Below are 17,879 nucleotides of genomic sequence, written 5' to 3' on the forward strand. Positions count from 1 at the left end.
AGCTTTATGAGGGATCTAGCTATGTTGTCCCTAAATGTTCTTTTCTTTTCAATTGCATTAAAGCAAAACATTTGCTCCAACTAAATGAAAACACTGAAAGAGAATGAGATGCTCACTTGTTACATTTTGAGGTAGTCTCTTTTTCTGTTTAGTTTTTTGGCCTAACAGCACAGCCCTGCCAGGTCTCTGCATTAGGAAATCCCACATGTAACAAACAGTCTTTGGACTTAGCTCTGATACCAACTGTTCATTAAAAACAAAGTGTCCAAAGAGCAGGAGAGGAGAGAAAAATACAGTTCTTTCTCATTCTAGCCACAGTAGCTGGATGTTGACAGTAAGAAAATCCTTCCCACTCCACAGTTTGCGTGGTTTACAATAACATCACTTATTCTGTGTGTCGTCCCTTGACCAACCAATCCACAGGCAAATTTGTTGCTTATAAGTGCAGTTTTTTTCCCTGAAATCTTAACTCACCTTATGTTTTATCTTAGGGCTTTTAAACCTCCAGGCTTGCTAGCATTACCTGTTTGGGGGAAACCCTTTTCTTTCATTTTCATTTTAATGTTTTACTCCGTAACTCTGATTTTCTAGCAGAAGACTATAGGGGCCATTTATACTATGTTTTGGTATCAAAATGCTTTTGAGAGTAGCTTACTTCTTTTTAGAGATATTGTTAAAACTAATATGCCATATTTGATTTTTTTTCCTATTTATTGGAAAAATGAATGTGCTTGAGTTCTGGTTGTGGTCAGTTTATACTGGAGAAAGTAAAACATATGTGAACATCTTTTCCAGCTATCTTTAGAGAAAATATATGTTTAGTCATTGCTGTGCTTAAACACGATATTGTGTTGGCAGTAGTTTTGAGAGATTGGTACAATCTTTGTCCTTTTAGTCGCTGTTAGAAATGCTTTATTTCGGTCAGTACACTTTCTTGTGATAAAAGAAAAAAAAAGAAATAGAGAGAAAAAACAAGTAAGCTTATTTCTCCAAGGAGAATTGTAATTTTTTTCAGTTGCAAGAGAAAGGATGGTGTTCGGCTGGTTATGAAGCCCTGAGAAGTTATGCTTCTATATGAAAATGATTTGTTCATTCATAAGAGAGAAATAGGAAGTCCTTGGAGTCTTCTTAGTGCAGCTTAGGGCAAATTTTAAAAAGACTTGGTGAGAGAAGATTGCAAGCCCCACTCCAAAGGGCTTTTCTTACCTTAAGGGTGGGTCTGCCATCTTGCATGGTTCGCTGGAACAGGGGTGGCTTTAGAAAGTGGAGGAGCTCTTTGGAAGATGGTGATGGCTCTTGGGAGAAAGCCTTGAGGGCACAGGTTACTTCCAGACTCCCAGGTGATCAGGAACACATGGCTGGAAGGCTAACCCTCTGGGCCACAGGTGCTGACAGAAAGTGCCCTGGCCAGGTAGATGGGACATGGCCTCTGACTTTATAACTGACTGTTGATTGTCTCTGCTTCTTGGAAGAGGAGGAATATTAAGTAACCTAAACAAAAGCAAAGTAGAATCGATGCCTAGAATACACGAGTGTGTGTAATCAGAAGGCACTGACAAAGAAAGCATTGGCTGATAGAAAAACCTGCTATGTGACTGTCGATTTCCTGTAGGTATTGCTTTGCCCATTTAAATCTCAAACTGTGATATGTGCCTTCACACTTAATGTACAACACAGATGACTAGATATTTAGCTTGGTGGCCAAGATTCTTTGGTTGGTGGCTGTGTAGCAGTTTCCTTATGCTTTTTATTAATTTTGAAAATGCAAGGCTGTCAAGATGAGTGGCATTAGATAAAACTTGAGTATTAGTTGATATATCACAATTCACTGTGGCCCCATCTACCTCTTCATAGGTAGATGTATGTACACACACACACACACACACACACACCCTCCTCAGGGTCTTTTGCTGGCTTAAGTTTATGACCAAAGCAAATAGCTTTCAGTAAAAGAAAATGTGGGAAATTCACCTCACTCTAACAATACAGCATCATGGCTTATGAGAGCCCAGAAGAGGGAACACTTAGAGCCAGCCTCAATGACCAGCCCTTTGTCCCAAATCCCAACTCTGTTGCCAGTCCCTTTACCATTATTGCCTCATTCTTTTGGAACTAGAAGGCCTTCTCATTTCCCCTATTAAAACGCTCATATTGATGGTGGGAATTGCATTAAGAGCCAGAGTGGAAGGAGGACCTAAATCACACCTCTCTTAAGCTAGTACTTGCTCAGTTCTTGAAAGCCACCTGGGGTAACACCTAGCAGAAGTATAGCATAAGCTGAGTCCTTGGAGGGAGAAGACTTCTAGCTAGAAAAAAGGGAACGTTGAAAGAGTTTGGGGAAGGAATTGAAGACAGTTGAGCCCCAAGTGTTCTTAGGGGACAGAGAGCATCACTGTATTCAGGAAGAAGGTTAAAATATGGTCAGAGGTTAGCAGCAGTCAGTGTGGTATAATTTGGTTGGAAAGAACCCGGGTTTAGGAAGCCTGAAAGGGGAAATAAGAGAAAGGAAACTCAAGAGGAGAACAGCCTGTCTTCCTTAGTTCCAGATTCCCGGGTCATCACCTAGACAAAGTTTGGCTCCTTTTGGCTTTTCCCTACTCTGTTGAGGGTGGGAGTTTTGCAGAGGAAAGGGGAGGGGGCCCTTAGTTGGGAAGCTAAATAAAAATAGCATCGGAGAATAATTCTTTCTTCTTTCTGAAAGAAGAATTCATTCTTTACAATGCCAATGTAGGGAGAAGATGAAAACTATTTCAGTTTTGTGGCCTTGTGAATAGAGCTGGTGGAGAGGAGAGTGGCCTAGGCAGTTCTGTGGGCTGATGTGTCCATCTTATTTCCTTGTGGAGGCAGCAAGGTGGATTATAAGAGTTGTATATCGCCCTTAGGCAGAACTGCTCTGTATTAATGCAGTGTTCAATTAACAAGATATTACTGATCATCTTCTGTGTACAAGGCATTTTACTAGACAGTGCTTTGGAGGTTCACAAATAGAAAAAGACACAGTCCCTTCCCTGAAGGAGCTTACAATTCAGTAGGAAGAATAGGCATATGCAGTATTGTTAACCGTCAGGAATGTGGGCCCTCCTGTCTTCCTGAAAGTTAGAATTTTGTCTCTACTAGACTTTATACCATATCACTCTGGTGGTAGCCAAGGATCGTAGGCACAAAGGCTTAATATTTATGGTGATACATCTGGCATCATATCACATTGGACCCCCGTTTCGCCTCTTGGACGTCTTTGCATTTCAGATATTCATCTGTACAATGTGATAATAAAAGGGTAATAGCCTCAAAGGATATCGTAAGGATCGAAAGTGATGACATATCGAAAGTGCCTGGTACATATAGCATTCAGTATATATTCACTGCTATTATCACCATGCTTCTTTTTTTCATGATTATTATCATTACACAGTGAGCTGTGGCCCTAGAGAGCACCAACAAAGTTCTGGAGTACAAAGGAGGAAGAGATTATTTCCACATGCCATAATTAGAGACTTAACAAAGGAGGATACCTTTGATCTAGGCCTTACGTGGGTTGGATTTTCTATAGTCGGAGCTGGGGTATAAGGGAAGGGGTCATTCCAAGCAGAGGAAAATAGCATGGGCAAAGGCAAGGAGGTGGGAAAGTACAGCCCAGGTGACTCACACCTCATTTGACAACTAAGTTGGCTGGAGTATAGGGTACCTGAAGGATACAGGGTGAGCTGACAGGCCGGCCCATTTGCAGAGGTCTAAATAACTGACACTTTCCTTTCAAGTCTAGACTTCAGTAGTTCTGCTTCATGGAAATTCCTAGTACTTCTGTGGATTAAAAAAAAATTATTATGGAAAACTCCTAACACATACAAAAGTAGAGAGTCATATAATGAACCTCCATGTACTAACAGTTATCAACTATTAATCTTGCTTCACCCACCCCTTTACCCATCCCACCCTTTTATTCTGCTGAAGTATTGTGAAGCCTATATGCTTTTTTGTTTGGTTGGTTTTGTTTTGTTTTTTTGTAAAGACTAGCACACCACTTCTCTGGCTATGAAGAATCCATTAAGACTGAGTAAACTGGGAATTAGAGCTTTGTGACTATGTATACATAAAACCAATGAATCTTGGTTATGCAATATGCTTTTCCCTCCCTGCTCAGCACAGCCTTGTAAGGCTTGGACGATCAGATGGAGTTTTTTTTTTGTTTTTTTTTTGCTGTACGCAGGCCTCTCCCCGCTGTGGCCTCTCCCATTGTGGAGCACAGGCTCCGGGCGCGCAGGCTCAGCGGCCATGGCTCACGGGCCCAGCCGCTCCGCGGCATGTGGGATCTTCCCGGACCGGGGCACGAACCCGTGTCCCCTGCATCGGCAGGCGGACCCTCAACCACTGCGCCACCAGGGAAGCCCTCAGATGGAGTTTTAAAAACCCTTAAGGTGAAAGACTTGCCATAATGCTAGCGATGACTTGAGTCTTCTTTGTTCTTCTATATTTTAATTTTTCTGTCTTTTTTTATTGATGTACAGTTGATTTACAATGTTCTGTTAGTTTCTGCTGTACCGCAAAGTGATTCAGTTATACATATGTGTACATTTTAAAAACATTCTTTTCCTTTATGGTTTATCACAGGATACTGAACGTAGCTCCCTGTGCTATACAGTAGGACCTTGCTGTTCATGCATCCTATATAGAATAGTTTGCATAGGCCCCCAGTTTTAAATGTGTTTATTTAAAAGTAAGATCAGATCTCTTTGCAACCCAGCCCCTCTCACCAGTACATGTTGGCCTCATCACGGCAGTGAGGGGGAATTCTGGATTGCTGTCAGATATTAGCTATTGCTAGATCTTTCTGGCTAGATCATAGAATCTTAATGAGAACCCCCAAAAGGTGATAAAAACAGCCACATTTCACTTGAAACTCGATAGGCTTTTCAAAATAGGTATAATTGACCAAAGACCTCCCTTAACACTGCTAGTCTTGCGGAAAGCCAGATACATGACCCAGCTCAACTTGAATTGACACACTGTTTCTTTGCTGTTACAACTGAGCAGCCCAGGCACTGAGAATTAAAATTCATGGTGACACGCTTGGACTCCCATCACATCAAATAAAATATAATATGATGTATGTGTATGTAGTATGCTGTGTGCCGGTTTCCTGAAATAGTAATTGTAAAAGCCCCAAAGGTGTAAAATGACCCAGAAATCCCCAGGGATTGGTTGCTGTCTAGAGAGAGTTGGCCTATCCAACCATTTTTTTCTACCCACCCTCCGGATCCCTTTACTCTGGAGCTATTCCTGTGTTCCCACAGTTCTCTGAACTATTTTTTTAAAGAAAAATTGACCATTTTAGAAAGAAGAGGACCAATCTTAGACTGAACAAGGGTCAGTTCCAATAGAGGTGGCACCATTATGCTCTCCATCTAGACTATCTGGACTTTAACACAGGCAGAGGAGTGGATTCCACCTGAGTTGTCCTATTTCACCTGCACATTCCTCTCTGTTTCCATCTGTGCTGTTGTTTCCCCTGGCTCTCCAGCTGGCTCTGCTGCTTCTCTCTTTCTCTTTGTAGCCCCTTGGCTCCCATTGATGCCATGGTCTTGTGATTTAGAGCCTTTTTCTTCTCCTGTACAAAGACCCTCTCCCACAAAGACCATCTCCCCTCACCTACCACCCATGGAAACCCTATTTTAACTGTCCCTTTTTAGTTTCTTTCTTTGGGGGAGAAGCTGTCTGCAGGAGGGCTGGAGTTCCCCTGCTTCTGCTCTGCTGTAGGTACTCTGCTTGGGATTAGATTTGATTGGAGACCCTTGGTCCCCTGCATGCTCCCTTTTCCAAGGCATGGAGATCTTCGCCTTTCCCATTCCAGGGCCATTGTGCAAAAAAGGTCAGAGGCATATGGTTTGGTGTTCATTCTGGCTTACATGAGCAGTCCATCACACAGTACCTCACAGTGGTTCTTGGAGCCAGAGAGAGGTATCGAGGACCATGTGTTCTCCAGGGGAGGCACTGTGGTATGGTGGGTAAGAGTGGCTGTCCCAGTCCCTGCTCTACAGACACGCCAGCTGTGCAAGCTGGGCAACTTTCTTACCTGCCCTGAGCCTCAGTGCCTTTATCAATACAATGAAGATAAATATAGTAGCTGCCTCGTAGGGTTGTTTTCAGGAGTAAATGAGATCATGTATATGAAGCACTTAGTGCGCCTGACACATACTAGGAAAAAGTTCAATAAGCAGTAGTCTTATTACTAATAAAATGGATCTAGGAGGTGGCATTAGTTTAAACAAAATCTTCAGGCAAATGCTGGAAGTACCTGCCTTTATTCTCTAATGAGAGTCTCTTTCCAGTGGGGTCGGATAGAAGCCCATAGGTAATAATTTAGGACAAAACTTTAGAGAAACCCTTGAACATCCACTCACTTGCCTATTGATGCCGAGGGCACTAGAGATGCCTGTTGGCTGCGTAGCAAATGTTGCTGATTTGTGAGGTACTAAAATGTTGGAGTACTTTTTCAAAGAAGAATTTAAAACTTCCAGAAAATAGTACGATGTTGGGGTAAAGAGCTTGAGCTCTTGAACCAGACTATTTGGTTCAGATTCAGGAGGCTCCACCACTCCACCCACTGGCTGTGTGACCTTGGGCAAGTCACTGAATATCTCTGTGTCCATGTCCTTGTCTGTAAAACAAGGACAACAATCCTAGGTATCCTGTAGGGTTGGTGTGAGGTCTGAAAGAATGAATACCCCTATGACGCTTAGAACGGTATTCAGCAAATGGTTGGCATCCGATTGAGGTTGTTGTAATTATGATTATGGTTATTTCTTTCACGGTTGCATACTTACTAGCACATCATAGAATACCATTGACCAAATTTTCTAGCAACAGATTATCTGAAAGTCGTATTTATATTTGCATGCAAAAGCCACAGTAATTCCTTGTGAACCATGAGAGGGACAAAGGTGCTTTATGCAGACAATTCTTATAGCTAAGCTTTTTAAAAAAATATATAACTGTCCAGGAAGATTCTACGTGATCCAAGACCCCTTCATCTTGCTCTCCCCTTTAATATTAAAATTGTTAATCTTAGAAATATACAACTAAGAAAATAAATGCAAAGCAAAGGAAAAATATAATTTACACATGTAAATGTCTGCAGTAGCAAATGGATGTGCCTCTGATAAGCCTGTTAAGGGAAGGAGACCAGAAACCATCCTTTGTGGGGCTCCTCCAACGTGCCGTTGTGCTTGGTCTTTACAGACCCTTTTTTAGACCCTGTACGCTCTATACCTTTGCTAGTAGATATTGTTATTATTGTTTTACAGATGGGGAAATTAAAATTCGGGGATGTTACGTTCCTTGCCCTGGGAGAGAGGAGGGGATCTAGTGAGCAGGCGCAGAGCCTAGATTTGACCCACATCTCTCTGACCTGTGCTCAGGCCAAGACACACTGCCACCTTCTCAAGGTAGGGACCAGGTCTGATACATTCTTCCATCCCAGGGCGAGAGAAGGGGTTCAATCTATGTTTGTGACATGAAGGAATTAAGCAATTAATCCAGAATCGCTCTTTGTAGCTTCTTTATGGTAACAATTCTTTGGTAGAATTCGGAAGCCAGAAAGAACATCTGTGGGAATGTTAGGAAGGGGAGTTTATTCAGAAAGGCATGTCAGTGTTTGAGAATTTCCAATGAATACTAAATTATAGGGAAAGGAACCAAAGTATATATATTTTTAAATTTGGTACTCTATAGAAAATATAATTTTCAATGTGTTATAAGCGTTTGAGTGGGTTTTTAAAAATCTGACAGCAATAGATGATATATGATAAATGTTAAATCTTCTTTTGAAGATTTTGATTCTTTTCACAATCAGTAAGGCCGTTTCAAAAAAGGCTTGGCCTCTTTTGATTTGATGGGGTTGTATTCCTCGGGGTGAACTGATCTATTGCCTTCAAGACTTCCGGCCATCAGGTAGCATACTGGAGTTAGGGGTCAGTGACATTTTCCCTCATTGTTTTAATTGCTAGAACTGAACAATTACCCAAAGTACCAAAGAGAATTCACCTTTGATGGCTTGATAGAAACTCTACATCATATATCGAGCAAAGCCAGAAAACCAGATAGGATATCAATTATCAATATAAAAGTGCCTAAGAAACCAGCCAGAACTAGTATTAATCATATTTAGTCATATGCTTGGTTTATGGCTAGAAGAACAAGCTAATGAAAGTCTCTTGGGAGAAAAAGGGAAAGGGAATAAAAAGCATTTGGACTTGAGAAGAATGACATATATGAATAATAAAGGAGGCAAGAAATCAGAGATGGGGATGTGGGGGTGATGGGGGACCGGTGAGAGGAAATTTCAAGAGAAGAAGAAAGATAGACGGCCATGATTAAATGGCAAATAAGCAGGTTCAGGCAAATAAGGTCTTTAATGTGTTTTCTCATTGAATTTGGCTTAAGTGTCTTTTGTAATAATGTTTTTTGTACACTTCCTACTCTTCTGGTTTGAGGCATCGGACTCTCCATGAGGGCTGTCTTCCCAGCTTCTCCTCCTTGGCCACGTTACAACCAGAAGTTGAGATAACCCTCTTTTAAGTCCAGATGAGGCTCCCCTAGCTGAGAGCTCTGTGAGGCAAGACCTTGGTCTTTCCTCACTGTACCCCTGAGAACCATGCTTGCCCACCCCATATTTTATGACTCCAAGCTCTCACTGCCAAGGGCCCAGGTTCAATCCCTTGTCAGGGAACTAAGATCCCGTGTGCTGTGCAGAAAGGCCAAAAAAAGAAGGGGGATTGCATGTTACAGTTGATGACTTGTCATTTTTTTCATTGGCAATGTTTTTTCCTAATGGTATAAAATAATAGCATCTTAACGATCAGTGGTGATATAGATTCAATGATCTGTGGACATAGGTGCTCAAAAATTATTGTTGGTTGAACGCATGCAATAACATATCCCCCTGGTTCTAGTTCACATAAAAACGAAATGCTTAAGGTTGGGTCTGGGTTGTGCATTGGCCACGGACAAGGTGGAGTGGAGGGTTGGTCTGTGGTTGTCTTGGCTGAGAATTTTACTGCTGTATTCTTTCCCTTCAGTGGAGCTGATAGATGGCTTTGTTCATAATTTCAAGGGAAATGTTGAACCAGTTAAGACATACTCCCGATAAGCCAGGTTTAAAATAATAAGCAGTACTTTTGCCTTAATTATCCAGAAAAGTGCTTAATGTTCTACTTTGGATTGCAATATTTGGAAATCAATATTTCTCTTGAAAATCCATGAAGATACATTGGTGGAGAAGCAATGGTTTCTCTCTCTCTCTCTCTCTCAATAGAACGAGCTGTAGATATCCATTAGGATAAAGTATGGGTTTTTTAAATAAATCAGGATAAAGTATGGGTTTTTAAAATAAATCAGGATCTTTTTACCCATCATCATCACCAACACCATCATCTCTTAGAGAGGTTCCCAATCTACAGAAGAGACAAGTACACAGAGATAAGTACATTTCCTACACTTCAAATTTGATAATCCACCTTCAGGATATCAGCTAAGTTACACCCTATATTTAACTTTGTGAAATACTCTGCTGTTTTATAGTGTTCAGATCTCAATATAGTTTGGTTTCCTTTGAATGGAAAATTTGAATCTGATTCTGATATTACAGCAGGATCTGTTATACTCTTCTTTGTGTGAACACAGAAGGGGAAAACCACATAAACATTTTTAAATGTCAAAGCCTGAGATGGGAAGGGAGGCGATATTTAATATTGAGCATATGCTAAAATAAGGCCTTCAAATGGAAAGTATCCTGATCATTAAGATACATGAAATACTTTGGGGTCTCCATTATATAGCCATTTCAAGCAGTGGTGTTTTTAACTTCTAAATTGTCTGATAAATGTGTTAGGACAAAAATGGTGTAAACCCTAGTTTTGGCTTAGCGAAATATTTATATATTTGCCAGAGAGCTTGAATTTTGACAATTTGTGACATCATTGTGTATATAAAATACAGTATATGAAGGCAAATTATATATCCCATGCAGAAATGTGGATACATACATAAAGGAAAATGAAAATACACTAGAGCATTACAGAAGTGCTTATGAGCCTATGGCATTTAACACATCTCAATCATTTATGCAGTATTTGATATAAACATCAAAAACATAATTTGATGTTTATATATGAACACATAAAAATAAATAACATGGAAAAATAAAGTTGTAGTGAAATTTTCATTTTCATTTTTCCTTAGCACTTTTATTTTTAAACAATGTTATGACTGTCATCAAATCAGCCAAGTTGAGAATTGAGCTGCATCAGTAGAGACAGCCGGTCTTGATAATTCAAACCCAGAAGACCTTTTCCCAAGGGATATATTCTCTGGTGTGTTTGGTCTGGATAGTTTCTTACATCTCTAATTTATTCTTCTGTGTACCTTGCATGAAGACGATATCTATAATTCAGTGCAATATCTGTAAAGATTTAAAACCTTTTCTAAAAACCTGAGTGTTTAGTGTCATGGAGACAACTCAGAAGGTGGAATTAATGTGAGAGTAGGTGGTGATGGGGTATGTATGTGACCCAGAGTTTGAAGATATTTGTCTTTCAGTCAAGGTGCATTTATTGAGTACCTACCATCTCCCCAGTGCTGTGCTTAAAAGACGTGTGTTGCAGTGCAAACACAGCATGAAATGTGGATCCTTCTCATAAGGAGCTTACACGCAAACTGTGCTGATATGAACAGTGAACTTCCAGTGTATGTTAAAGTGCCAGATGTGGTGGTATGCTGATTAGAGAATAGAAATATGTACTGAATTATTATGTGTACAAAAAGGAAGTAAAGGGTCATTTAATGGGGGAGAGATGGTGGGCTGGAGTCATCAGGAATAGATCCTCAGAGGAGGTGGGGCCTGGGCTGGTCCTTGGAGGAAGGGGAATGGAAGTATGTCTCAGAGAAAGAGAAGACTATTGGTGGAATGATGGGAGGGAGGTGAGCAGGGAGCACGTGGGGGTCACCGAGACACTGCCTGGCATCATTTTGTGAGTAGTGAGAATAGAGTTACCTCGGTACGTTGTGGTCAAGTAATAAAAGCAGTGAAAGCCAGACAGCTAACTTTACATTTGGTGTTTTAGGCTATGGGATCTGTATTAGGTAACTGCGCCAGGAAGTGCTATTATGAAAGCAGTGCTTTCACGCCTTGCAGGACACGAGCCGCGAGGCTTCTAGAAGGTGGTTAGAACAGTCCAGGCACACTGTGATGAGGACAAATGCTTCTCACAGCTGGAAAGAAAGAGACTGCAAATGACTGTCCAGAAATGTTGGCCATCAAGTTCTTATGACCATGTTAATATAAGTAACTGGCAAAGATTTCATCTCAAGCCAATTTTCTTATAAATTTAGACTTTGGATAAGAGTCGTAATTGAGTAAGTAGGTAGTTGTGAACAGTGGGAAAAGCTGAGATCAAAGTAGAAGCAAGAAACTGAACTGTGATCCAGAATGATTCAGGGATCATTGTGATTTAAACACACACTAGGGGAAAAAGGATCTTAAATTTGGATTAAAGAGGGATAGAATCTCCCTTAACAAGAATGCAATAACCCCTTTGCCCAGAGAACAGCACAGAGGCAGTGCAGCGTGTGTGCCCTGGAGTCACACTAACCTGGCTGTGTGGTGACTAGCTTTGTGGCCTTGGGAAGGTCGGTTTCTGCATGTGTAAAACAGGAACGATAGCTGTATACACCATTTAGAGTTGCCATAAAAGCTAAATGAGATAATACATATAAAGTGCTTGGTGTATAATAAGCACTCAGTAAAAGGTAACCAATAAAGGGAATAAACCCCCTTTTTTTGTATTCAACTTTTAAGAGAAAGAAAGAAATGCCAGTAAATAAAACTCACATGAATAATTAGATTCCTTGTTTTTTTAAAAATGAAGACAAAAATCTTATAACACATAGCTTTTGATTGCGTGGATTTAGCTTACTCTTTACACCTTGCACGTGTACAGGACTCTAGAAGGAGAACTGGTATTTATCCAGTAATGACCCTAAAGATTTTCAAGATCTTCATCAAAGAAAAAACATCTTATTGAATTTACTGTCTTTACTAAGATGGAGTATTAGACTAATATAAAGTGGTTTTGGGGGGAAAAAGTCTTACACAAAAAGGGTTTGCTAGTTAAACCTCCAAAGCAAATTTCTTATAATCCCACGTTCCCTGATTTTCCTAATTACCTGACTATTTAAAATTTTACTTTTCTTTTGGAAGTAAACACCATCACCTACTTCTTTGGCCGTCTTCTTTGTTCATATGCTGATAAGTTTCAGGATGTATCAGTTAGGCACTTAATTATTGATTTGATAAATCAGTTTTCTTTTGGCCTGATTTCACTAAAATGCACGTGGAACTTGTTACAGTCATAAAAATGAAAAAAAAGAAAGAGAAGAAGCAAAAATCCAAAATAATGTGAGCAGAATGTCATTAAGTGAACATGATAAAGCTGGAAAGCATCTCTCTTGGTTAGAACTCCTCTTTGAAATTGTTGGGCTGCCTCTATCCTACACAGATTATCAAGGTCATGTTGAAGATTAAAATGAGCTGTGGGACAATAAATTGCCCTTTACAGCAGAAAAACATGCAAACAGAAAATGAGACCTAATGTCTTTCCACATGCCCTGATTTTTTTTTTTCTTTCTGAGCCTAATACACCTATTTAGTCTAATTTAGTTTTAGCTTTAGTTATGGTTTCTAAAATTACAATGTGTGCGAGGACTGGAATTTTTTTTCTTCCAACAGCAATTAGAGTGTACGTAATATGCTTTTCTCTCCTCCTTTGGGGAATGGTAAGAATCACATATCTCCCTCCTGTCTCTGTGTCTGGTCAGCCTGCTGTGGGGACGCCTCTCACGGGGCCCAGGGTGGGAACAGTGCCTCTCCAGAACCAGCAGCCCCATAGCCTTGCATCTAGACTGGCTCTCATGTCTTCGAAGTGTTAGCCCCAGCAAACAATGAAAGTACAATAATGTCTTTTCAGATTGTGAAACTAACCATACAGAGTTATTTGTAGATTTGAAAGTACGACTTAAAAAATGTAGTTGAAGCCACTGTTGTTTTTTTTTTTAAATGACCACAATACATGGGTTTACATTTTAAGTTTTCTATCCCAAGAAAGAAATGACAGGACTGTTAAAGATGCTGATGGTTAGAGCAAGAAACCTGGGAATAGACAAAGGTTCTGCAATCAGTTCTCCTTCACTCTCAGCTGCCATCATCACCATCTCTTTGGCTTATCCTGGCCGTGCCATTAACATCTCTTAACTGTTTCCATAAATTAGAGAACTTTATGCAGGTGCCACACACAATCATGCTCTCCTCAAAGCCCACATCATCAGTTTCTTCCATCATTCAGTCAGCGAGCTTTTACTGGGTGCTTACGGTGTGCAGGCACAAGATCATCTGGGATGGAATGGACTCCATCTTCACGGAATCGCCCCCTGGTTTCTATAAGTTCTTTGTACATTTACTTTATATTATAGTTAGATGATCGATGATAGATAGATAGATAGGTAGATAGAGACATACATAAGTATTTATAAACTCATTTTACTAAAGGCTTTGAATAAGCGCTCAAGAAATACCTACTGCATGAATGAATGAACAAACCGTACTGGTGTGGCTCCCTGTTGGCACTTTTCCACAGCCAGCTCAGACTCCAAGGTCTCTCCTGCGTCTAGGGAGTTGTCAGGAATGTCTGGAATGCGGCAGCACTGGCTGAATGGAGTTCCTCTCTGATAGATTTCTGAGTTGTCTGGTTTCTTGGGCAGAATGAATAGTGGCAGAAGGTTTAGGAGCCACTTCTGGGCTCTGAGAACTATCTGGGGTTCCCTCTCTGAACTGTGATAGTCTCCCCGTCACCCCAGTCACCCAGGTTTATTTCCCACATGAGAGTGGAGCCTGGAAAGAATTTTCTCCAAATTGCATTCAATGCCGCATATCCATGTTTGTGTTTGAATTTAGCTACTAGAGAAAGTATCAGATGTAGTATTCAAGGCATTAGGTTTAAAAGTATGTATTTTTCATTCTTTTCGATTATGATTTTAAATGAAAGAATTGCTTCGGAAACACAACTGCGTTCCTAGGTTTAAGTGAGACACTCGGGTCTGTCTGGTCTAGGATGGCAAGCAAAGCTTCCGGAAATCCCCCTAGCCCTCTTCCAGCTCCTTCTCTCTCTCAGGTGATTTTCATACAAAATGTCAGTGGCTCCAAGATGTAGTTTTCTCAGAGCCCTCATTCTGTTGAATTGGCCCCATAGAATGATCACACTTCTTTTCGAAATAGAACTATGCAAAGTCTTGAATTCTATTACAGAATTTAATACCAATAATTACTTAAAATTTAATGAATTTCACTACTGACTTAATTGCTTTTGAGTAGTTCCACTTAACTTATTAAAGACAAGCAAGGACATATTCATTTAATGAGCAGCAGAAGTCTTGCCCTCACATCTGCCTACGTTCTCTTTTCAATTAATCAATTATAGTCCGATGGTGTGTAATTACACATTAAGAAAGTTATTGGATATCGCAGCATGTCTGTCCCTGGGGGGCTCATGAATACACTAATATAACACACCTGTAATGACCTGTGCTTGGATCCACAACTTACACTCATTTCTCTCCCTCTCTTCCTCTCTCTTTGCTAAATTAAGATGAGAGCAATTACCATTAACTTTTTGAGTCACATCTAGTCAATGTGATATGGAGAGAGAAAGTGAAAAAGACTGAAAGAAAAGTAAGAATGGAGGAAAAAGACTTTATCTCCAAGTATGAGTAATCTGCCTTTTGAAATTAAGCTTCCTGAGACCTGGTCCTGAGAGCCATTGCAGCTGTGGTCGGTGGTCGTCCATCAGAACTGTGTCTACTGAATCGTACCGAATTCTTGAGAAAATCAGGCCAGCATTATTTGAACTCAAATAGTGTCTTGCTTCCCAGCTTCCTTCAATCTCCTGATGAGAGAAATAGGAAAACCTTTTGAAATCACATTCAGGCAAATTTGCTTGGCTTGTTTCAAATCAAACCGAAGTCTGGAACTGATCCCCAAGCAGGAGCGCTAAGCCTCCGCATAGCAACTAAGCCGCGTTAAAAAAAAATAATAATAACAAAGAAAGAAAGAAAAAAGGACCCACTAAAAATGCAGCACAAACAAAGAGCAAATTTTACTACGTTCATGGCCTAAAGGCTCTGGTTATGTGAAGGGGTCTATTCCAGTATGTCCTTCTGATTTATGCTAAATCAGTAAAACCCAACAAGAACCTCTTAATCCAAATTATATAGTCAGAGACATTCTAAATGCCTAAACCAACCAAGTGATTTTAAGCAAATGCCCTGTTAAAATAAGCTTTTGATGTCTGCACTACTCCAACTCAAGAAGCAATCTGTTGACATTTTCGGCAAATGCTATCTTCGTCTGAGACAGAGGCAGCCGTGGCTTCTTCAGAGTATTTTTCAGAGTAAAGCGATTCTTCTCTCCTTCCCTCCCTCCTCCCCAACAAAAAAACCCTGCTTCTATTATCCCCTCATTGAGGTACTGACACGGTCAAGTCTATTGTGATGAATGGCTGTCCATCAGGATAGAAAGAAGGATACGTTGGTACTCAGCTAGCAGATGCTCATGAACATGCAAATGAATGTGGTGAGCCTCCTTGGTAGGGAAGGATTTGCTTTGTTGATGTTTTTAACTCTACAACCAATTTTGGGCATTTTGTGTGCTGTTTTCCCTGCTTACAGCCACTGGCCGCACATACCCCACTGTCACTTGGGCAAAGCCTGCCTCTCCGTGTGCCTCCTGGGGATGCCCAAGACCCCGCTGGCCCAGAACAGAGGATGTGTGTCAGCGGCACAGAGGCACCCCATGTACTTTCAGGGTGTGTCCTTTCCTGGCACTCCTGGCCTGTCGGGACAAATGTGTCTACCGAAGGGGCTGTCTTCCTGTGTGGGCTCCATTTGTGGCATCTCATGGGCCTCCATGGGGTTGGATTGTAAATAGTGGCCACCACATAAAACATGCCATCTGTACCCCTGTGGGTAGTAGGATGGAACACAAAAAAGATTTATTCCAGGAATATGAACTGATGTTTACAGACATGCCAGGGCTGACTTTGAAAACACAGTGGAAAACTGTCTCAAAAGCAGTTTAAGTACCATGTAATAGGAGTCTCAAAAAAGTGCTATAGGAGCATGAAGGAAACCTCTGTGCCCAGGGAGATGCACCCAGCTGGTGTGTCCGCACCAAGCTGGTGTTTCCACACCAGTCCCCTTCCCCTCCCCGGAGATGGGAGGTCCCATGAGGGAAGGCAGGGCCAGAAGGTGGAGGGTGCCTGTGGCTCTCATGCTTTGGGGGCCTAGAGTCGCCCCAACCCCCAACCCCTGTAATAATTGCTTAAAAAGTGGAGGGTGAGGAGATAAGTTCAGATTGAACAAATTGGATTGCTCTTGGGAAAGTTTCCTTATTTGCTGGGCTGGGATTTCAGGGCTGTGTTGGGGGATGTCCTTTGTTGAGGGCATCATACCCACAGGAAGGCACCTTGGCTATCGGGGTGATGACTGCACATCACGGGATTTGCACAGCCTTCCCAGTTTCACGTTTATCATCTGTTTTCACAAACCAGTGGTCCTCAGATGAGTTCAGGTGCCCAGCATTTGGAAGTAGTGTCACTCTTGGGAACACTATGAATTATTGACCTATTTAATCCCCACTGCATGAACTAGGAGGAATTTTTGCCATCTGTAATACACATATGAGATACAAAGTCATAAACAGTTCAGTAAATATATTATCAAGCTAACTAAGCAGGAGTGACTGTTTCTTGTTTCCCATTCATATTCCTTTGCTGCTTGCCCATTGTTTTCGTCATCTTTGAATGCTTTGCTAGCAGATACTGCAGCCTCCGTCTGTGAGATAAGTCCTTTGCTACTGAATCTGGGTAATTCCTGTTTAATGCATGCTGTAGTTACTGCCTTGTGATATGAGTTTATTTCCCTGCTCAGCCTGTTCTGGAGACCTGGCCACTCCGTTTATGAAGAGACTGAAGGGAGTGGCGTCTCATATTTCTAAACTCAATCCCGCATCTCTACCCCGACCCCGGTTGCCACCTATTTCTCCTTCCCACCTCCTTCCCTTCGGAAACTAAGAAGGGTGAGGGCAGGGGATAAGCAGGCTTTCTTGGCCCTCACTACAGTGTGGATGTCGGTGAGGGCGCCCCCTAGTGATTTGTGGTATAATAACGCCCTCCAAGTTGGCCCTGAAGTTGGATCCTGTGTCTCGACCCAGGCCTGCATAATTGTGCCAGCACTTTGGGACCTGTGAGTTTGATATATTAGATTCTCTGTGCCAGACTGTGGTGTGTGTGTGTGTGTGTGTGTGTCCCTGTGGGCGTGCATGTGCATGCGGCAACTTTTTACTGAGGGCTTTTATATCACAGGACCATGAGAAGCTCAAATATGACATTCCAGTTCATAACAACTTTTCAGCCCCCAGGAACTTCTTCCTGGCTGCATTTCCCCACAGGTTACGGTCACCTGTCAGTCTGCTCAGAGACATCTTCCCCTCCTCCCATTTCCTCGCCTCACTTTTCTGTCTGTTCATACCCCGTGCTCACATTTCCCTCAACTTTTTATGCTGAACAGACCAGGCACTGCCCGGCCGCCTTTGTGCTTCCTGTACTCTCTGAGTATATTTCCCTTTCGTTCTCACATATTGTATACTATAATATCTTTTTTGAAGTCCCGCAGGGAATAAAGTAAGTCAAAGGAGGGCTGATGCTTGTGCGCGCGCTTTAAAGACCAGGCAGCTGCCATTTACAGACCCATGGGGGGGGGGGGGGGCCACCTGGGGG

General features: G+C 41.5%; 1 protein-coding gene across 1 annotated transcript in view; it reads left to right on the plus strand.

Annotated features, from left to right (window-relative positions):
* SOBP (sine oculis binding protein homolog) overlaps positions 1-17,879 on the plus strand; it is a 162,280-nt gene that overhangs the window by 96,538 nt on the left and 47,863 nt on the right. The window lies entirely within an intron of this gene.

The sequence above is a fragment of the Neophocaena asiaeorientalis genome, unplaced genomic scaffold, assembly GCF_003031525.2.
Source record: "Neophocaena asiaeorientalis asiaeorientalis breed wild unplaced genomic scaffold, Neophocaena_asiaeorientalis_V1.1 scaffold105, whole genome shotgun sequence".
NCBI lineage: Eukaryota > Metazoa > Chordata > Mammalia > Artiodactyla > Phocoenidae > Neophocaena > Neophocaena asiaeorientalis.